At 39.4% G+C, this 23,279-nt stretch overlaps 1 long non-coding RNA gene across 11 annotated transcripts in view; it reads right to left on the minus strand.

The window, feature by feature from the left end:
- The window catches only part of LOC123332829, a 144,314-nt gene that overhangs the window by 62,645 nt on the left and 58,390 nt on the right, over positions 1-23,279 (minus strand). For all 11 annotated transcript variants that reach the window (XR_006640864.1, XR_006640865.1, XR_006640863.1 and 8 more), the window contains one exon: positions 10,643-10,728. This is a non-coding gene — a long non-coding RNA (uncharacterized LOC123332829). The remainder of the gene's footprint in view (positions 1-10,642; positions 10,729-23,279) is intronic.

Genomic DNA, 23,279 nt, shown 5'->3' on the forward strand with positions numbered 1-23,279 from the left:
ATCTAGTCATAGCTATGGTTCTTCCAGTGGTCATATATGGATGTGAGAGTTGGACTATGAAGAAGGCTGAGCGCCGAAGAATTGATGCTTTTGAACTGTGGTGTTGGAGAAGACTCTTGAGAGTCCCTTGGACTGTAAGGAGATCCAACCAGTCATTCCTAAAGGAAATCAGTCCTGAATATTCATTGGAAGGACTGATGCTGAAGCTGAAGCTCCAATACTTCGGCCACCTGATGTGAAGAACTGACTTATTGGAAAAGACCCTGATGCTGGGAAAGATTGAAGGTGGGAGGAGAAGGGGACAGCAGAGGATGAGATGGTTGGATGGCATCATTGACTCAATGGACATGAGTTTGAGTAAGCTCCAGGAGTTGGTGATGGATAGGGAAGCCACGTGTGCTGCAGTCCGTGGGGTTCAAAAGAGTTGGACACTACTGAACTGAACTGATAAGTGGTTAATACCTAAAATACACAAAGAATTCATATAACTCAACATCAAAAAAATCAAATAACCCAATTATATATAGGCATACTATCTGAATGACATTTCTTGAAGAAGACATACAAATGGCCAACAGGCACATACAAAGATGCTCAACATCACTAATAATCAGGTAAATACAATTCAAAACCTCAATGAATTATCACCTACACTTGTCAGAATGGCTATTATCAAAATGACAACAAATAACAAGTGTTAGCAAGAATGTGAAAGAAAGGGAACCCATGTCCACTACTGATGGGAATTTAAATGGGTCCAACCACAGTGGAGAACAGTGTTAATATTCTTGAAAAATTAAAAATAGAACTGAAATATAATCCATAAATTTTACTCCTTGGTGTTTAACTGAATAAAAGAAAAACACTAGTTTGAAAAGACTTATGCACACTATGCTCATTGCAACATTGTTTACAATAGCCAAGATATGGATGCAATCTAAGTATCTATTAAATAGATGCATGGATAAGAACCTGTGGTACACACACACACACACACACAATGGAATACTACTCAGTCATAAAAAGAATGAAATCTTGCCACTTATGACTATTTGGATGGATCTAGAGAGTATCATGCTAAGTGAAATAGGTCAGCAGAGAAAGATAAATATTGTATCATTTCACTTATATGGGTAACTGAAAAATCAAAACAAATGAATAAACATAAGAAAACAGTAGCAGAGTTATAGATACAGAGAACAAACATGCTGTTGCCAGAGTATAGGTGGATAGAGGGAGGAGAGAAATAGATGAAAAAGATAATGAGGTACAACACTTCAGTGCTAAAAATTGAGTCACAGGTATGAAATGTACAGTGAGGGGAATACAGTCAATCCCTACTACAGGGGATCTTCCCAAAAGAGGGCTCAAATTCAGGTCTCCTGCATTACAGGCAGATTCTTTACCATCCGAGCCACTAGGGAAGCCCACACATTTAATACCTATATAATATCTTTGTACGGTGCCATGCTGTGGCTAGACCGATTGGGTGATCGTTTTAAAATGTATAGAAATACCAAATCAGTATGTTGTATAACAGGAACTAACATAGTGTTGAAGATCAATTGTACTTCAAAAAGCACAAACAAACAACAAAAAAAAACCAAGAAAAAGAGGTCAGATTTGTGGTTACCAGGGCAGGGTGGGTTGCTGCAGAGGGAAGTGGATGGAGGCAGTTAAATGGTACAAACTTCCAGGTATAAGATAAATAAGTACTAGGAATGCAATGTACACTTTAAACATAATTAGCATACCTGTATGTTATACCTGAAAGTTGTTTAAAGTAAATCTTAGGAATTGTAATTGTAAGAACACTTTTCTATTTAACCTTATATCTATATGAGGTGATAGATGTTCACTAAATGTATTGTGATATCATGATGCATATATGTAAAATCATTGTACTATACACCTTACACAGTGCTGTGTGTCATATCTCAAAAAAACTAGAAAAACAAAAAAGAATGAGTGTCTAGCTGCAGTGTTTACCATTTCAAGCCCCTTTTCCCATACATTATCCAATGTAAAAAACTCAATTATGGGGTTAGCCAAAAGCCATCATTATCCTTATTTTATGGCAGATAATGCAGAGTATCTGTCCAGGAACTTGGGAATCTTGTTCAAGGACACACAATTAAATGATAAAAGGACTTGATTCCAGGTTTCCTGACTTGTGGTCCCATGTCCAATCTCCCTCACTACCCAGGTGAGGTCTATCCCAGAAATTTCCTAGACCACCTTGGACTTGGAGGGACTTGAGTGTGTTACAGACACTCCCTTACTTTTACACTAGTTTCTCTGAGCTCTGGGTGATTGCCAGGGGCTACAGATCAGAGAGGAACTCTGGTGGCTCAGTCTTGGGGGCAGGCCACAGGGACAGGCTTGCCCAGGGCTCTCCTGGACCAGTGAGGGAGGACTCAGCAAGTCTGTGCCCTGCTCTTTCCTGACATGCCCTCAGAGAACAGGATTTTTATTGGACACTTCATGCCAGGAACAGAAAGTGAGCCAAAAGGGACCTTGGTTTAATATCTCAAGAGATGGACAGGCCACATATTATACAGCTAGTAACATCACTGATTTACTGCCCTTTATAAGACTGGTATTTTTTTGAAAGAGGGGAAGGAGGCAGCAGCAGAAGTTGCTTTTGTCCCAACACTTGTTTTATTGCAGATGTTTGCAGCTGGCAGTCTCTGCTTTTCTTTCTCTATGGGTGCATAAGAATAACTCACATAATCATGCTTCTGTCTTAATTCCCTTTCTTTTACTTAATTAAAAGGCCTGATGCTGATGCCAGAAAAATCTGGCAGATTTGTTAAAATCTGAAGAGAGGGAGAGCTGGGCTGTATTCGAAGCAGTTGATGTTTCTCAAATGAATAAGGCCATAAATTTTAGGCAATTTGTCTTCCTCTCTCTCCAAATAGTTGGGTGAATCTGTGGATCTGGGCGGGGCTTGTTCCTACATCTTGTTGGGTTGACTTGTTGGGTCGCCAAGGATTTGGGAGGTTAAGGACGGGCAGGGCTAGATGGGCTGTGCTCTGCCCCACATGGTCTCTCATTCTCCTGGGTGCCTGGGATTATACTCATTGTGCATGAAGGGTTTCAAGAGAGGAAGCAAAATGTGCTCCTACTCTTTCAAGCCTCTGCTTATGTCAAGTCTGCTGGCATCCTATTGGCCAATGCAAGTCACATGGTTGAATCAAATGTCAGCCAAATGTGGACTCTGAGTCCACAGAAATAATAGAGCCTAAGAACATAGATGCAGAAAGGGCACTATGACCAGGGGTCGAGGGTGGGCAGGGGAAGGTGCCTATCATCTGAATTAATCTTCCATTCTCGGAAGAACACAATAATGGCTCCCTGCATCTTAAGGGTGGTAGCTTTCCCCAAGAAGTGGAGATACTGTATTCTCTTCTTCCACCCTAGGGCTGGCTTAGGATGGTGTTTTAAACACAGAAGATGCTAAGTGTCCTTGACATGGACAACTGGAAGTAAGGGTGTCACTGATGAGTACCCAGTCTCTTAACCACATCTCTTTCGGTTGTAAGTAATGAGCATCATCTCAAAGTGCCATCTCATCTTCATCAACAGAAGAAACTAACGTATTTTACTGAATTCAAGGGAAGGAAATACAAATGATTTTTTTTTTTTTTTTGAGAGACCAAGACTGGCAACTCTAATTTATAAGGGGTTGAGTCTTATCCATGGGTGAGAGGCTATCCTGATTCCAATAAGCTAAAGCAAGAGTTCTGTCTCCTTGTCAACTGAACACTAGTTTAGATACTGCTATGAAGGACTTTTGGAGGTTGAAGTAAAATCCTAAATCAGCTAACCTTAAGATATGGAGATTATGTAGGTGGGCCTGGCCTGAGTGGTGACTTCTCTGACTGGTAGGCTTGTAGCAGAAAAGGAATTGAGAGATTTAAAGCATGAGGAGTTTCAACATGCTCTCCCTGTCTTTGAAGATGGAGAGGGCCATGTGCCAAGGAGCACTCCTGGCCTCTAGAAGCTGAGAGAAGACCCTAGGTGACAGGAAGCAAGGGATAGAGACCTCAGTTCTACAATTGCAAGAACTGAATCAGCATCCTGAATGAGTTTGCAGTGTATTCCTTCCCAGAGACTCCAGATGAGAGGCCAGCTGGCCACCACCTTGATTTTGGTCTTATGACACTCTGGGTAGAGAACCTCTCTGAACCATGCTGGACTACCAAGGGACAGATACTGTGAGAGAATAAATGGGTGTTGCTTTAAGCTGCTAAATTTGTGTTAATTTGTGAAGAATAGAAAACTAACACATGTGGTGATTACCATGTCCATTGTATAGCTTTAAAAATGTGAATACCTTTTGAGAAGTGGCATTAATGGAATTATCACTCTTGCTTTGTTCTAAATTTGTGGCCTAAAGGACTTCATGATCTGAGGGAGCAAAAATGTTCTGAGGATAAAGAAATAATTTGACAAGGGCAAGCTGTGAGAGAAAGATAGGTCAAGTTTTGAATGGAGCTGGATTTTTTTGGATTGCAATCTTGCATGCTAGGTCTTCAAGCTGATAGTCTATAAGTAGTAAGTCCTTGGGAACCCGTGTGTGTGTGTGTGTGTGTGTGTGTGTGTGTGTGTGTGTAGAGAGAGAGAGAGGAGGAAGGAACGAATGAAGGAGGGAGATGGGAGGAAGGGAAGGCAGGAAAGAAGAAAAAGAATGAAGAAAGAGGGAAGGAAAGAGAAAGGAAGGAAAGGAAAGAAAAGGGAGAGAAAAGGAGTGGGAAGGGATTAGTTAAAGCTACTGAAAGAAAACCAAAAAGCCTTCAATTAACCTCTCTGTTTACATATTCTATATTCTCAATTACATGAATACCATCAGCACTCAAAATTGTTCTAGCAAACCAGAATGCAAAGAAAATTCCTTCTCCTGAACTGTCAATATCCTTCTAGTTACCACCTTGCTTTTGTGTTTCTTATGCCCAAGTTGTCTACACATAGTATTCTCAAGTCTTCATTTTCTATTCATACTTCAACCCATCTTAGGCTGGCTTCCTGCTCAATCACTCCAGTGAAACTATTCTTTTCCAGATCATCAATGCTCTGCATTTTGCTATGTCCTGTGGACTCTATCTTCCAAGTGAATCCTTCATAATGATTAAACCCACTTGACCACACTTATTTTGGAACATTGTCTTCTTTTAGTTCCTAGAACAATACCCTCCTCTGGGTTTTCTCTTATTATTTAAAATTTTTATTTATTTTTTAATTGAAGGATAATTGTTTTACAGAATTTTGTTGCTTTCTATCAAATCTCAACATGAATCAGCCATAGGGATACATATATCTCCTCCCTTTTGAAACTGTCTCCCATCTCCCTGCCCATCCCACCCCTCTAGGTTGATATAGAGCACCTGATTGAGTTTCCTGAGCCATAGAACAAATTCCCATTTGCTATCTATTTTACATATGGTAATGTAAGATTCCGTGTTACACTTTCCATACATCTCACCCTCTCCTCCCCTCTCCCCATGTTCATAAGTCTATTCTCTATGTCTGTTTCTCGACTGCCACCCTATAAATAAATTCTTCAGTACCATTTTTCTAGATTCCGCATATATGAGTTAGAATACGATACTTGTCTTTCTCTTTCTGACTTACTTCATTCTGTATAATAGGCTCTAGGTTCATCCACCTCATTAGAACTGACTCAGATGTGTTGCTTTTTTTGGCTGAGAAATATTCCATTGTGTATATGTACCACAACTTCTTTATCCATTCATCTGTCGATGGACATCTAGGTTGCTTCCATGTTCTAGCTCTTGTAAATAGTGCTGCAGTGAACACTGGGATACATGTGTCTTTTTCAATTTTGGTTTCCTCAGGGTATATGCCTAGGAGTGGGATTGCTGGGTCATATGGTGGCTTTATTCCTAGTTTTTTAACGAATCTCCATACTGTCTTCCATAGTGCCTATATCAATTTACATTGCCAATAACAGTGCAAGAGCATTCCCTTTTCTCCACACCCTCTCCGGCATTTATTGTTTGTAGACATTTTGATGATGGACACTCTGACCTGTGTGAAGTGATATCTCATTGTGGTTTTGATTTGCATTTCTCTAATAATGAGCAATGTTGAGCATCTTTTCATGTGTTTGTTAGCCATCTGTATGTCTTCTTTGGAGAAATGTCTATTTGGGTCTTTTTCCCACTTTTTGATTGGGTTGTTTGCTTTTCTGGTGTTAAGTTGTATGAGTGCTTGTATATTTTGGAAATTAATCCTTTGCCAGTTGTTTCATTTGCTATTATTTTCTCCCATCCTGAGGGTTATCTTTTCACTCTGTTTATAGTTTCCTTTGCTGTGCAAAACCTTTTAAGTTTAATCAGGTCCCACTTGTTTACTTTTGTTTTTATTTCCATTACTCTAGGAGGCAGGTCATAGAGGATCTTGCTTTATGTCATTGAGTGTTCTGCCTATGTTTTCCTCTAAGAGTTTTATAGTTTCTGGTCTTACATTTAGGTCTTTAATCCACTTTGAGTTTTTCTTTGTGTACGGTGTTAGGAAGTGTTCTAATTTCATTCTTTTACATGTAGCTGTCCAGTTTTCCCAGGACCATATACTGAAGAGGCTGTCTTTGCCCCATTGTATACTCTTGCCTTCTTTGTCAAAAATAAGGTATCCATAGGTGCATGGGTTTATTTCTGGGCTTTCTATCTTTTTCCATTTGTCTCTATTTCTGTTTTTGTGCCAATACCATACTGTCATGATGACTGTAGCTTTGTAGTATAATCTGAAGTAGGAAAGTTGATTCCTTCAGCTGCATTCTTCTTTCTCAAGACTGCTTAGGCTATTCAGGGTCTTTTGTGTTTTCATATGAATTATGAAATTTTTTGTTCTAGTTTTGTGAAAAATGCCATTGGTAATTTGATAGGGATCACACTGAGTCTGTAGATTGCATTTGGTAATATAGTCATTTTCACAATATCGATTCTTCCTACCCAGGAACATGGAATCTCTCTCCATCTGTTTATGTCATCTTTGATTTCTTTCATCAGTGTCTTGTAATTTTCTGTATGCAGGTCTTTTGTCTCCTTAGGTAAATTTATTCCTAGATATTTAATTCTTTTTGTTGCAATGGAGAATGGGATTGATTCCTTAATTTCTCTGATTTTTCATTGTTAGTATATAGAAATGCAAGTGATTTTTGTGCATAGATGCAAGATTTTTTTTGCCCATGGCAGCTCTGCCCCAGTGAGGGTTGAGTGTGAAGATGTCACAGCTGCTTGGCTTGTGGGGACCCTGGCGGTGACAAGTGTACAGGGACACGGACTGCTTCTGTTGCAGGAATTATGGCTCTATCAGAGCCTTTTTTCCCAGCCTCTTGTAGCTGATGATCAGAAGGCCTCTTTGGCTACTCTTTCCCCATAGCTCCACCCATTCAGGCACATAGAAGGGCCCCCTTGCTGTGGTCCTACTCTGTAGATCCTTGCATCGGGCACTTAAAGGGGCTCCCTGGGTGGGGTCCTATTCTGTAGTTCAGTCATCAGGCATTTGATGGGCCAGCCTCTCTATTGTGTAACTGCCAATGTGGGCATGTTGGGGAGAGAGGCTATGGTGATGGCTATACCCACTGCGTGTGACTCAGCAGTATCACTTGCTTCCATGGCTGCCCTACTTTCCTTCACAGGCATTTCCCACCAGAATCTCCTCCCTCACATCCCCTCGATCTACGGTCAACAGCAGCCATCACCCTGGGATTGCTTCACAACCCCTAAACTCCACCTCCCAGCCTCTGCACCTTCTTGGGGACCTGCCTCCTGTCTGGGTTATGTATGGCTGCAGCAAGGACTGCTTGATTCTCATTCCATTTAGCAGCAATAGATCAGCTGTTTTACTCTCAGCCTTAAATGTTTCTTCTAGTTCCTTCACCCTACTGAGTTTTGCATGGTTCTAGGGGTTTTTTTTTCTTACTTTTCAGGCCACTCTACTTCAGCGTTCATTGCAGGATTCTCTTCTAAATGCCAGAATTTTTCAGGGTTCCATTTTTGGATCCCTTCTTTTACTTACCCACCTAAACTCTTTCCTTAAGTGATCTCATTTGATCCAATTACTCTAAATACCCTAGTTTCATAGAGGAGATGCCTTGAGAACTTCCTGTTGAAGTAGAAAGAATACTGGACTCTGAATAAGGAGACCAAGTTTCAAATGCTGACTTTCTATAAGAATATCATAACCAAACTGGGATGTTTTATGGCTTCTGTTTTCCCACCTATAACACAGAGACTTGCCTTGTACTTGCCTTGTCTATCTTATAGGATTGCCATAGGAACAAAGGATGAATGTGGCAGGAGGAGGCTGCTGCTATTATTATTTTTATTGCTATACTTATAGTCAGATTGAAATAAGAACTGTTTAGGTTTTCTAAGGGTAAGAGTGGATGAAAAGATCTGCACTAGAAAGAGGAATGGAGAGAGAAAAAGAGAAACACACACATATATATGAGAATGAATATAAATGAGAGAATGAAAAACTGTGTGTATAAGAGAGAAAATATGAATATGAATGAAAATGAAAACTAGGGAGTTGACAGAAGCTATGTGGATTGGGATTTGATACCATTCCATACATCTCTCAATTCTTCAGAAAAGTTACCAACTCAGAAATGCTGAGAGTGACTGGATTTCTTATGGGAAACAGTGAGGGTATAAGAGCTTTGAAGAGTCAGAATCAAGTTGTGATGCAAGGCACCAGGAAACACCTTCTAAAGGGCAGGGGCAAGACAGCAAGTGCAATTCAACCCTCTTTTTATCTGTCTGAATTTCCAGGGGATGTTGAGAGTTACACAGAATTAGAAAACATCTCCGTTCATTCAATAAGCATTTCTTGAGTATTTATTACCCACATATGCTCAGATGGGTGTTGCAGGGAGTAAGAAGCTGCATGTAATAATGGTGGCATTGATGATTGTGTTCGAGAGTACAGAAAGAACCAGTTCTTTCCTCATATGATCATCTCATCCATCCAGAAAGATAAAAAAGACAAGGATATTTTTGACCCATTTTACAAAAGAGCAAACAGAGCTCTGGTGATTACCCCAAAAGGCGGTGAGTGACAAAGCTACCACGTGACCCCATCTTCAAGTCAGTGTTGTTTTTTTTTTTTATCACTAATCTAGTATTTTCTGATTGTGGTGCTATTTCTTTTGGTGGTGTGTGCCCTATTTTAGTAAGCATACAAGCAAATATAAAAAAAATAACAGGCAAAAATTAAACTATTATAATAATAGTACAAATAGAGATGCTAAAATATAAAAGATGAACATTTATGAACAATGCATTATGTCATGCTGTAAGCTAGCAAGCTAAGTCACTTCAGTCATGTCCACCTCTTTGCAACCCCATGGACTGTAGCCCACCAGGCTTCTCTGTCCATGGGACTCTCCAAGCAAGAATACTGCAGTGGGTGGGTTGCCATTTCCTCCTCCAGGGGATCTTCCTGACCCAGGGACTGAACCTGTGTCTCTTGTCTCCTGCATTGGCAGGTAGGTTCTTTACCACTAGTACCACCTGTTCACAGTAAAGTGTTTAGGATGAGTATAACACCTACGACACTAGATGCCAGCTAATAGATATCCTAACTATGATATGGGTGCACTCTCAGAGCAACGCAATGAAGGAACCAGGACATGTGGGTTTAATTTCATTTTTATCTCTCACTGATAGTGTTACTTTGGGCAAATCACTCTAGGCATGGTTCCCTTATTATGAAAGGGAACTTAAACTGTCCATTCTAGGGCAAATAGCTGATGCTGAGTATATCCTCAAAAGGAGAGGTTAAAACTAGAGCACAGTGAAGTCTAGAGCTTGATTGGCTGGGTTGGAATTATGCTTTCCTACTTATCAGGAAACCTGTGTGACTTTGGACAAGTTACTTAAGTTCTTCATTCACAAAAACGGAGATAATACTGTTCCCACTGAGTTGCTGTGAGGTTTAAATGAGTTAGAGGTAGAGTGCCTAGCATAATAAACATTATAGATGTGTTTGCTATTATTACCTGGCAGCTTCAGAGGGGGGAGGGGGGGCGTGTCTATATTATACTCATTAGAAAAGACCAGAAGAAGCTTCATGGAAAAGTGGAATCTAAGATGGACCAAACATGTCTCTAATTCCTTCGAGACCAAGCAGAAACCACCACTACGCTAGGTGGCTGAGTCTTCTTTGCTCTAATTCCTGCCCACAGTTTGGGGCATCTACTAGGGCTTCCCTGGTAGCTCAGACAGTAAAGAATCTGTCTGCAATGCAGGAGACTCAGGTTTGATCCCTGGGTTGGGAAGATCCCCTACAGACGGGCATAGCGACCCACTCCAGTATTCTTGCCTGGAGAATTCCGTGGACAGAGGAGCCTGGTTGGCCTCAGTGCATGGGGTCACAAAGAGTCAGACATAACTGAGTGACTATCTCTCTCTCTCTCTCACACACACACACACACACACACACACACACACACACACAATGTCTGAAGGCCAGCAGGTAATATGGGCTGATTCTTTGTCAGGTCACACACCCACAGAGCAGTGGGATGAAGCAGTTACTTCTGTGTGATTTCATCTCACCAAGAGCAGTACACCCGGGAAAAGCCACAGCAAGACCCCCATAAGGAACCTACCAGGGTAACTGAGGCTCGGACTCCCGTTTCAGACTTTGTTCTCATGCTCTGAGTCCGACCCACAACTCTCTGTTTCATGATGGCGGCTGTGGAACAGATCAGGTGATACTTTGTTAAACAAAGCCACACACAGTTACTCACATGCAATTGAACACAGCTACATTAAAATAATGTGTAGGTTGAGACAAACACATACTACCACAAGATAATTGGGAGTTAAGTCACTGTGACACGTTGAAAACTAAATTAACCCTATTAAAACCTGGTTTCATGGGGGGTCAAAGGCTTTTCAGTGGAAGAAATCAGCTGTAAAAGAAAGCATTCAGTTTTGAGCACCCTGCAACACTTCCTGAAACATAAACCAGTCACTTGAAGAAACAAGCAAGCAATCTGACTGAAGTTCAAGGAAATGATGAAATCAGGTCATAGGTATTTTCTACCTTTGATTTAACTTGTTAGCTTATAAAAGGACACTTTATTTTTTCGTTTATAATAGTAAAAGTATTTTATGAAGAATACTCCAGTCTGCTGAACATGGCCTGTTTTAGCAGCAAATCAGCAGAAATTAAAGAAATTTAAATTTTAAATTATATTTAAATCCAGTTAAAACATCGATGATTTAATAGCTAACCTAACAAATTTGGAAGGCTTACCAAAATGATAAAAATTCAGTGCTCGTAAGGCTCAAAAATGGAGAGCATACTCCTGAATAGAACCAAAGGATAATCCAGTGCATAATATGCATTTATCCTGGTTCAGCTACTTCTAGGCAATTAAAATTACCTATTACCTAAGGCAATAAGATGACTATAAATTAAACTACAGGACTCTAAGCTTCTTGAGAGCAGGGATCATTTTGAAATTGTTTTATCTTCTGTTACCCAGCACCTAGTACAGCTGCTAGTACAGAATGAGCAGCAAATAAGCATACATATATCGATAAATATTAATTGAAGTATTTTTATATCAGGGGATGTTTAAATGCTTACCATTTAATGGAGTAAAAAAGGAAAGCAGTAAATAAAATATGGTCTAATAAAATAAAAAATATGATTCAACCATTAAAAATAATACTGTAGAAGAAAACATACAAAAACATGCCTTTGATAACTTATTTGAAAATTGCCACTTTTAAACAAAATACACACTATAAACTTAATTTCTCTATAAAGAATATATGCATACAAAATGATACAAAAACTAGAAGATATGTACTAAAATATTAACATACTGGTTACATCTGGATGTAGTTTACTGATTATATTTGTCTTATTATTTACTAAAATAAGAATTAAAACTATAATAAGAATAATATAAGGTTGGAAGTTGTGCTGAAATGATGAGCAAACTGCTTCTGAGTAAGAAGAAATAAACTTTTTCTGTCTATGGAGAGAAGACCAAGACCAACGGGGGAAAGGTGATGAGGAACAAACTTGAATTTAACATCAGTAAGCAGAGCTGTTCAAGAATAGGACACGCCACAACTAGGAGTGAATCCCTTGTCCCTATGGATGTGCAGAGGTCAAATGACCATCCAAGAAGGGTCAACATGATAGAAAAAATCTTAGACTAAATTAACTCTAAGATCTATAAACCAGAGTCTCAAAGGTTGCATGAGCTCAGTGGCAGACAGCCTCCTATAAGCCCCACTTGATATGATACAGAATTATTTCTCTATGGACAAAGGATAGGTTCCTATATATCTCTCTGTTTTCTATGGTGTCTTCTCCTTCTTGATTCTTCTTTTGTGAGCAAGGTCTCAGTAAGCTGTCACCTTTTCTTGTCATACTGTCTGCATGATCAGAATTTCATTCTTTTTGCTCTTAATGACTCTCAGAAGACTCTGCAGAATTCCACATAACATTTACTGTTATCACAGATTTTCTTAAATTGGGTTTCAATCAGCTGAGAGCATTCCCTTTGTTAATGTCATTAGGTGGGTTCTAGAAAAGAGAGCAGCTAGTAGGATGACAAAAAAGCTGTGGAGTAGAGGATTCTACACTTGATTTTGGCCAAAAAGCTGAGAAATAATAGAGAGAGGATTCTATATCCCTACTTGATGGTTTTCATTAGGGTTGTTCCCAACCAATTAAAGTGCCTATAGGAAAGCCAATGGCTACCTTGAACATTGGCCAATATCTATTTATAGTATTAAATTCCTGTTTGACAGGAAACTACAGAATAATTTTGTTTTCAAGTTTAGAGCTAATTTTAAGTACTTTAAAGTAGCATTTATTACATTCACCAGATGGACAAACTATTCACAAAACCACTTAAGCAGTATTCTAGTTAGTGTACACTGACCATGCCTTTTGAAGTTATTCAATCTTGTGGATAGCCCAGGGAGTAAGGATCTATCCCATACAAAGAGAATATCTTGTATTTGGTTTGCAGTAACTTGATATTGGATAATATTTGACTCAGCTTTCTTCTGGGTTTGGTCCACCATGGTAAGAGAAAGAGTGGAGGGCACAGTCGGTGCGTATCTAAGTGCTACACAAGGACTAGCTTGAAGCAGATCACAGAGCCTGCCATGGAATGAATTTGAATCCACTTGCTCTTGTGAAAACTTATTTGGTCAAGTTTCAGAGCAGTGAGCAGGTTGAGAACCAGTACTTATTCTGCAATAAAACTACAAATCTTCCTAAGCCACACTTGCTCATTGTATAAAAGAACACAAAGTACCACTACCTATCGTTCACTTGTGTGATCAGTTTCTGGGAAGACTTTGGAACAGCCAAGCTGATTCTCTGGCAAAGGGTGAAAAAGAGGATGATAAAGATTACAAAACCATCTTAAACCATATCTGCCATGGTAAGTGAAGCAATGTTTTCAGGGAAGACTACTGAAGCATCACACTTCTCCTATTGCCAAGAACTCCTGGAAAACCATGAGGTAAGCAGATTGGAGAGGAAGCATTTGGGATGCTTCATCAAGTCTGCTGAAGCTCCTTCAAGTAATATCCCATTTCATTAGCTATTCAATGAAATGAGAATGAGAGAGTGGGGGCACAATGCTGACCAACAAAACAGAAGGTCATTGTAAGATTTTTTACTCTTGTTGTCCATTGCAAAGGACCACAGTGAACACACTACCAGTTAGGAAAGTCCCATCAGCAAGTCTCTAGGGCAGGGAACTAGAATATGCTCTTCCCAGTTGCCCTCCAAAATGGGTGGTCTCAGAATAGTATGGCGGCTAATTGGGAGACATGGAACAGTGCCTGCAGTCCTTCAAGCTTCTCTTAGACTCACCAAATCAATCCATGAGCTTCCTGCAATGCCTTGAGCCTCAGATATTCTGAAGATGTAGACAATAAGGGGCACAAAGCAGGGGGAGTATATGCAGAATACAGTAGGACAATGTGACCTATGCTTTGTTACAAAAGAAAGCAAGCCACAGGCTTTTGAGAGGAAAAGAAGCTCAAAGAGATGGTCTTACAGCACCATCTCCACAGATACCCACAGACAGGATGATGAAAACAGTAATGAGCATGATAAAGCCTGAAAAGCCACAGGGATATCAGACTGATCTGTTCCATGGCACAGGTATCTATATAAAGACTTTTAGCTAATAATATTTTAATGCCAACTTCTTTTAACTATACTGGCTGAAACCCAGGAGTGGACATTAACACATATTTGGCATGCGGGCCATCTCTGGTGTGCTAATTTCCTTTTGCTTAGTCATGTTCCCAGCAGTAGAGCTGATCTCAACTGAGGTGGATGGTACTAATTGTTAGTTTCCAATTACTAGTTGTTCAAGGTTTATCAAGTATTGTGACTTTAATTAGGGCCCTCAGATGTAAACTGCAATGTCTTTAATAGACACATTCCGATGGGGATAATTTGATGAGCCAGTTGCTGTTGTATAGTAATCGAGAACCAAAGAGAGTTTTACATATGAATAGTAAATTAAGATGTGCAGTAGTGGCTGGGATTTATACCTTGACCGTTAGAGGCCTTAATGACCCTATAAAAGGGAATAAGGTCATTTGTTATTTAAAGGATCATAAGATATTGCATTTCATAAGGATATTGAGCATGTACAAGGTTAAAGCACTCATGGGTGAGCCAGATTCTCCCTTTATTCCATTTATAAGCACAACCAGAAGAGTTAGCACTTCTTTGTAATAAAGCTCTAAATTCCAGAGTGACTTGCCGCTCTACCTCCCAAATCCCAAAGGGCAGCTGCTGCTGGGCTGGGCTTTGTAAAATGTTAGTTTCATCCTCAAACTCAGCACAGGCACTGAATCCTCCATTTTAGAACCAATTAAACTGAACGGTTTTCCAATTTTCTGGGACAGATTGTCACAAGTGGCTGAATGGGGAGACCCAGAGGTCTGAAAAGGTGGCTGGGAAAAAGCTTAATTCTTGGGTAGAGCAGGTCCCATTGTAGGTTGGATACAAAATTAAAAGGGCTTAGTTATATATAGATGTGGGAGTTAATTGTGGATATAGAAAACTCTCAATTACCCAGAGAAACAAAGGGATAATCCAAAATAGCAGATTACCCAACATAATATGTGTTGGCACTTGGGATGTCTGATCCACACCATGTTTGCATCTTTAATTATGCGTTAGGCTGCTATTAGAATCAGCCTATGGTTTCCTTACACACAACTTAATAAAAGGAAAAAGAAAGCTGAAAAATATATTGGAGGATTCTACACTGACGTTAAAATTCGGTTGTGGAGAAACCTCTCCGTAGATAATGTAGCAGTGACAGAAATATCTTTCATATCTATTACAGATTTTGTTTCATTCCATTTGTACCATAAGCGCATCAGTGGACAAATGTGCAAAGCTTCACAGAGAGCCAGGCAATCCTTTCTTCTCTCATTATCCTGCAGTCCACAGGTGTTTTCCTTAGTCAGGGTTTAACCCAGCACAGAAGAGGCCTGGATGGGTTAGGAAATAAGGAAATAATTTCTTCAGGTAAGTATTCAATAATTAGAGCAATAGGAGCGAATCAGAAGACTGAATGTTGCTGTTTAAGTGGAAATTGAGCCAGGCTTCCAAATGCTGCAAGTTTTATCTATACGGTATTAAAAGTTCCAGGTGATAAGAACCTTAGGTGTGAAACTATGGGTCGTTGGCATTGATTTGATGGGACTCCAGGAAATAGTTCTGGTGTCAAAAGATGACTGTGTAGTCATGTTTTCAATGTTATTAAAATGATCAATTACAAACAATTTCACACATGCAGAAAGGTACAGAAATAACAGGTGTCCATTTATCTACCTCTCAGAATTTTAGTATTTTGACATTTTTTCTAATTAAAAATAAGGCTATATATGTGGCAGTGGTCAATTATGAAAATACCTGAGGATCCAATTTTCCTGTAGGCATGTCCTGCCAATGTCACTTTGCACTTCCTCCCATGAAGGGTAAAGCCTTTTTCTGTATTTCTTAAAAGTGGGCTGGACTTACAGTTTGATTTAACCAACAAAATGAAACTTTGTGACTTGCTTTGGTCAGTGTGTACCAGTTCTGAGCCTAAACTTACAAGAAACCTGCCAGTTACATGATTAGGACTCAGGCTGGGTGATGAGAGACATGAGTCCCAGTCACTCCCGTCTCCCCAGTGCCAACCAGCCCTTAGGTGATCTGCTAGTTGACTGCAAATGTATGAGGGAGCCCAGCTAAGGCCAGAAGAAGTGCCTAGTCTGTTCCAGCTGCAATTGTTAATCCTCATAATCATAAGCAATAATTTGCTGTTTTCCAACCACTAAGTTTTGAGGTGGTTTGTTACACAGCACTAGATAACTGATACAATGGTTAAAGCTACATTCTCCTCAAATCTTACTCTCTCTCTACCTACTTCCCTCTCTAGAAGTTTCCAATATTCTGAAATTGGGCATATTCTTTCAATACATATAAGTATACTCCTATAATTTATGTATGTATAGAAAATTAATATTAAATATAATTCATAAAATTCTGTATAAAGTCTTATTTAAAGGAAATGTAAAACATATCATACCTTACATATCCTTTGCCCCTCACCTTTTCCACACTATATTGTTTTTATAAATATCCATACTGATGTAGCTAGAAGTCATTCATTTTAATAACAGTATATTTCCATTCCCTTACGGATGAAGTAATGAGATGGGTTAAAAGATCTTTCAGTCTTACTAGACTATGATTCAAATAAATGTGAAGAGGTAAAAAGTTTTGTGAAGAGTCAATTAGAATCAGAAAGTGATACACAGTTATAGCAATAAAGTAGTACAATATCTGCTATATTGTTCCTTATAACATATATATGTACATTCTTTTGCAGAATTTGAATTTTGTAATATATTTCATTGACTAAGTTAGAATAGAGAGAATACAAACAGATCTTCTAACATATGAACTCTTAATCAATACATTAGTGGCAATTGATACCAATGGGTAATTGAGATCAATGAAGAAAGCCTCTCTAGTCACCGACAGCTACATATTCAATAATAGCTATCCATATGAAAAAATTATATGCCTCTCTCACACCTTACAAAAATAAATACCACCCAATTAAAGTCCTGAGTATTAAAAGCAGTAGTTTAAAACATCTGGAACATTCACCTTAGTTGCAATTTATCATCCTTTCCACTTTCATAAATTCTCATTGACCCTAAGTATTAACAATAGCTTTGTCACTTGGTCCAAAGTTCAATTGGGCCTTAAAGATGAATGGAGAAGACAAAGACTTGGGGCTGCTCTCTGAGAAACTGTCTTTATTCTTATCTGTGTCTGCCTAAAATTACAGCTAACTATCCTAAATCCAACAAAACCTGGATTATTAAAACTAATAGAATAAATGCAAACAGAGGTCAGCTGTGCTTTGTAAATTAACCTTATTTAGAAATTCCTTGGCTCTGCATGGGTGTATGCTGCCACTCAGTTCCAGGCCCTTGCTGGCACAGATACCTCTCCATTCTACCTCTCACCTCTCCACTTACGGAGTCTGTTTACTCTCTCTTGTTCAACACTACTGTATTTCTTTCACCACCACAACCATGTATAGCAGCTCATGTAGTAGGTCTCATTAGAACTCTCAGTTCTTTAATTTTTCCATCCAGTAAATATTTATCAAGCAATTAATATTTATTAAGTGCCAGAAACTCTGATAGTGCTAAGAAAAAGCAATGACAAAAAAGCTCCCTTCCCAGACACAAGATGGCTTTACTGTTTTCCCACTATGATTCTGATTTCAGGTCAAGATCAATTTCCAGAAATCATGATAGAAAATGTTTGTTCTAACACTTCACCAACTATTGGCAATCCATATAATATTTCTAAGCCTCAGTTTCTTTATTTATCAAATGTTGATATTAGCAATATCTATTCTCATCTATTTCAAGATTTTGCTGTAACTTACAAATGAACTCTCATTTGTGAACGTCAAAATGTCCAGAAATGTGACCACTATACTCCTATTCCACAAGGACTGTGTTCCTTATGATTTAGAGATTATTTCTTTGGCTCTTTTCAAAGAAATAAAGAATATTCAAAGTCCAGACTACTATATTTGTAGCTTTAAGCCTTCAGTTTTCCCTTTTAGTCCAGTTCAGTCACTCAGTCATGTCCAACTCTTTGTGACCCCATGGACTGCAGTACGCCAGGCTTCCCTGTCCATCAACAACTTCCGGGGTTTATTCACACTCATGTCCATTAGGTCAGTGATGCCATCCAAACATCTCATCCTCTGTAATCCCCTTTTCCTCCTGCCTTCAATCAATTCCAAAATCATGGTCTTTTCAAATGAGTCAGTTCTTCACATCAGGTGGCCAAAATATTGGAGCTTCAGCTTCAGCATCAGTCCTTCCAATGAACATTCAGGACTGATTTACTTTAGGATGGACACGTTGGATCTCCTTGCAGTCCAAGGGACTCTCAAGAGTCTTCTCCAACACCACAGTTCAAAAGCATCAATTCTTCGGCACTCAGCCTTCTTTACAGTTCAAATCTCACATCCATACATGAATAGAGGAAAAAATAAAGCTTTGTAGAGGGACCTTAGTTGGCAAACTAATGTCTCTGCTTTTTAATATGCCGTATAGGTTGATCATAACTTTTCTTCCACGGAACAAAGATCTTTTAATTTCATAGCTGCAGTCACCATCTGCAGTGATTTTGGAGCCCCAAAAGATAGTGTCTCACTGTTTCAGAATCTATTTGCCATGAAGTGATGGAACTGAATGCCATGATCTTAGTTTTCTGACTGTTGAGCTTTAAGCCAACTTTTTCACTCTCCTCTTTCACTTTCATCAAGAGGCTCTTTAGTTCTTCTTCATTTTCTGCCATAAGGGTGGTGTCATCTGCATATCTGAGGTTATTGATATTTCTCCCGGCAATCTTGATTCCAGCTTGTGCTTCTTCCAGCTCAGCATTTTGCATGATGTACTCTGCATATAAGTTAAATAAGCAGGGTTACAATATATAGCCTTGAAATACTCCTTTCCAGATTTGGAACCAGTCTATTGTTCCATGTCCAGTTCTAACTTGCTTCTTGACCTGCATAGAGATTTGTCAGGAGGCAGGTAAGGTGGTCTGGTATTCCCATCTCTTGAAGAATTTTCCACAGTTTGTTGTGATCCACACAGTCACAGCTTTTGGCATAGTCAATAAAGCAGAAGTAGATGTTTTCCTGGAGCTCTCTTACTTTTTTGATGATCCAATGGATGTTGACAATTGATCTCTGGTTCCTCTGCCTTTTCTAAATCCAGCTTGAACATCTGGAATTTCATGGTTCATGTACTGTTGAAGCCTGGCTTGGAGAATTTTGAGCATTACTTTGCTAGCGTGTGAGATGAGTACAATTGTGCGGTAGTTTGAACATCTTTGCCGTTGCCTGTCTTTGGGATTGGAATGAAAACCAGCCTTTTCCAGTCCTGTGGTCACTGCTGAGTTTTCCAAATTTGCTGGCACACTGAGTTCAGCACTTTCACAGCATCGTCATTTAGGATTTGAAATAGCTCAACTGGAATTCCATCACCTCCACTAGCTTTGTTCATAGTGATGCTTCCTAAGGCCCACTTGGCTTCACATTCCAGGATGTCTGGCTCTAGGTGAGTGATTACAACACCGTGGTTATTTGGATCATGAAGATCTCTTTTGTATAGTTCTTCTGTGTATTCTTGCCACCTCTTCTTAATATCATTTGCTTCTGTTAGGTTCATACCATTTCTGTCCTTTATTGAGCCCATCTTGTATGAAATGTTCCCTTGGTATCTCTAATTTTCTTGAACAGATCTCAAGTCTTTCCCATTCTATTGTTTTCCTCTATTTCTTTGCATTGATCACTGAGGAAGGCTTTCTTAAATCTCCTTGCTATTCTTTGGAACCTGCATTCATATGGGTATATCTTTCTATTTCTCCTTTGCCTTTCACTTCTCTTCTTTTCACAGCTATTTGTAAGGCCTCCTCAGACAGCCATTTTGCCTTTTTGCATTTCTTTTTCTTGAGGATGGTCTTGAGCACAGCCTTCTGTACAATGTCACGAACCTCCATCCATAGTTCTTCAGGCACTCTGTCTATCAGATCTACTCCCTTGAATCTGTATGTCACTTCCACTATAATTGAAAGGGATATTTATAATCAAATTTTATACAAATTATATAAATTATACAAATCAAAAATTTGTATAATTTGTATAATCGAAAGGGATTTGATTTAGGTCGTTCCTGAATGGTCTAGTGGTTTCCCTACTTTCTTCAATTTAAGTCTGAATTTGGCAATAAGGAACTCATGATCTGAGCCACAGTCAGCTCTCGGTCTTGTTTTTGCTGACTGTATAGAGCTTCTCCATCTTTGGCTGCACAAATATAATCAATCTGATTTTAGTGTTGGCCATCTGGTGATGTTCATGTGTAGAGTCTTCTCTTGTGTTGTTGAAAGAGGGTATTTGCTATGACCAGTGCATTCTCTTGGCAGAACTCTATTAGCCTTTGCCCTGCTTCATTCTGTACTGCAAGGCCAAATTTGCCTGTTACTCCAGGTATTTCTTGACTTCCTACTTTTGCACTCCAGTCCCCTATAATGAAAAGGACATCTTTTTTGGGTGTTAGTTCTAGAAGGTCTTGTAGGTCTTCATAGAGCCATTCAACCTCAGCTTCTTCAGCATTACTGGTTGGGGCATAGGCTTGGATTACTGTGATATTGAATGGTTTGCCTTGGAAGCAAACAAAGATCATTCTGTCATTTTTGAGATTGCATCCAAATACTGCATTTAGGACTCTTCTGTTGACTATGATGGCTACTCGATTTCTTCTAAGGGATTCTTGCCCACAGTAGTAGATATAAAGGCCATCTGAGTTCAATTCACCCACCCAATCTATTTTAGTTCACTGATTCCTAGAATGTTGATGTTCACTCTTGCCATCTCCTGTTTGACCACTTCCAATTTGCCTTGATTCATGGACCTAACATTCCAGGTTCCTATGCAATATTGCTCTTTAAAGTATTGGAATTTACTTCCATCACCAGTCACATCCATTGCTGGGTGTTGTTTTTGCTCTGGCTCCATCTCTTCATTCTTCTGGAGTTATTTCCCCACTGATCTCCAGTAACATACTGGGAACCTACCAACTTATGGAGACCATCTTTTAGCGTCCTATCTTTTTGCCTTTTCATACTGTTCATGAAGATTTATAGGTGCCCTTTTAGTCCAGCGCACCTATAAATCTTGACAGTCACAGAAGCAATAACTTTCTCCTGGTACTAAACTTTTCCTTAATTCTCATTAACATCTCCCTTTTATTAGAAGAAAGCCAACCAGAGAACCATTAGCATAAGCCTTTAGTCTTAAATGTTGGTCAGAAGAGGTTGTGGAAGGGCCTTTTAATCTAAGGAAGAAGGTGGAAACCTTTGTAAGACTTTAGCAGGAGAGACCTACCAAAGTTCAGCTAGTTTTTCGAGTAGCTGATTAGGGATGGTTCTGGGAAGGAGGGCTTGTTTTTGTGGATTAGCACCACATGTTTGGGCAATAGAATGGGAAAGACTAGAGGTCTCTTCAAGAAATTTGGACATACCAAGAGAACACTTCATGCAAAGATGGGCACAATAAAAGACAGAAACCATAAGGAACTAACAGAAGCAGAAGAGATTAAGAAGAGGTGGCAAGAATACACAGAAGTACTGTATAAACAAAGTCTTATTGACCCAGATAACCATGATGGTGTGGTCATCCACCTAGAGCCAGACATCCTGGAATGTGAAGTCAAATGGGCCTTAGGAAGCATTACTACAAACAAAACTAGTTAAGGGGATATAATTCCAATTGAGTTATTTAAAATCCTAAAAGATGATGCTGTGAAAGTGCTGCACTCAATATGCCAGCAAATTTAAAAAACGCAGCAGTGGCCACAGGACTGAAAAATGTCAGTTTTCATTCCAGTCCCAAAGAATGGCAATGCCACAGAATGTTCATCCTAGCACAGAATTGCGTTTATTTCACATGCTAGTAAGGTAATGCTCAAAATCCTTCAAGCTAGGCTTTATAAATATGTGAGCCAAGACCTTCCAGATGTACATGCTTGGTTTAGAAAAGGCAGAGGAATCAGAGATCAAACTATCAACATCCATGGGATCATACAGAAAGCAAGGGAATTTCAGGGGGAAAAAATCTACTTCTGCTTCACTGCCTACCAAAAGCTAAAACCTTTGACTCTGTGGATCACAACAAACTGTGGAAAATTCCTAAAGAGATGGGAATAGCAGACCCCTTTACCTGCCTCTTGAGAAACCTGTATGCAGGTCAAGAAAAAACAGACCTGGACATGAAGCAGCAGACTAGTTCAAACTAGGGAAAGGAGTATATCAACGTTGTATACAGTTACCTTGCTTATCTAACTTACATGCAGAGTACATCATTTGAAGTGCTGGGCTGGATGAATCACAGGCTGGAATCAAGATTGCCAGGAGAAATATCAACAGCCTTAGATATGCAGATGATACCACTCTAAGGGCAGAAAGTGAAGAGGAACTAAGGAGCCTCTTGATGAGTGTAAAAGAGGAGAGTGAAAAGGCTTGCTTAAAATTCAACATTAAAAAAAATCTAAAATCATGGCATCCAGTCCCATAACTTCATGGCAAATAGATGGGGGAAAAGTGGAAACAGTGGCATACTTTATTTTCTTGGGCTCCAAAATCACTGTGGATGGTGACAGCAGCCATGAAATTAAAAGATGCTCGCTCCTTGGAAGGAAAGCTATGACAAACCTAGATAGTGTATTAAAAAGCAGAGACATCACTTTGATGAAAAATGTCTGTCTAGTCAATATGGCTTTTCCCATAGTCAGATATGGATGTGTGAGAGGTGTACTATAAAGAAGGTTGAGCACCAAAGAGTTGATGCTTTCAGACTGTGGTATTGGAGAAGACTCTAGAGTCTCTTGGACAGCATGGATATCAAACCACTTAATCCTAAAGGAAGTCAACCCTGAATATTCACTGGAAGAACTAATTCTGAAGCTGAAGTTCCAATACTTTGGCCACCTGATGTGAAGAGTCAACTCAAAAGACCCCAGTGCTGGGAAAGGCTGAGGGCGGGAGGAGAAGGGAACAACAGAGGATGAGATGGTTGGATGGCATCACCAACTCAATGGACATGAGTTTGAGCAAGTTCTGGGAGATAGAGAAGAACAGTGAAG

Source organism: Bubalus bubalis, chromosome 3 (genome assembly GCF_019923935.1).
Source record: "Bubalus bubalis isolate 160015118507 breed Murrah chromosome 3, NDDB_SH_1, whole genome shotgun sequence".
Taxonomy (NCBI): Eukaryota; Metazoa; Chordata; class Mammalia; order Artiodactyla; family Bovidae; genus Bubalus; species Bubalus bubalis.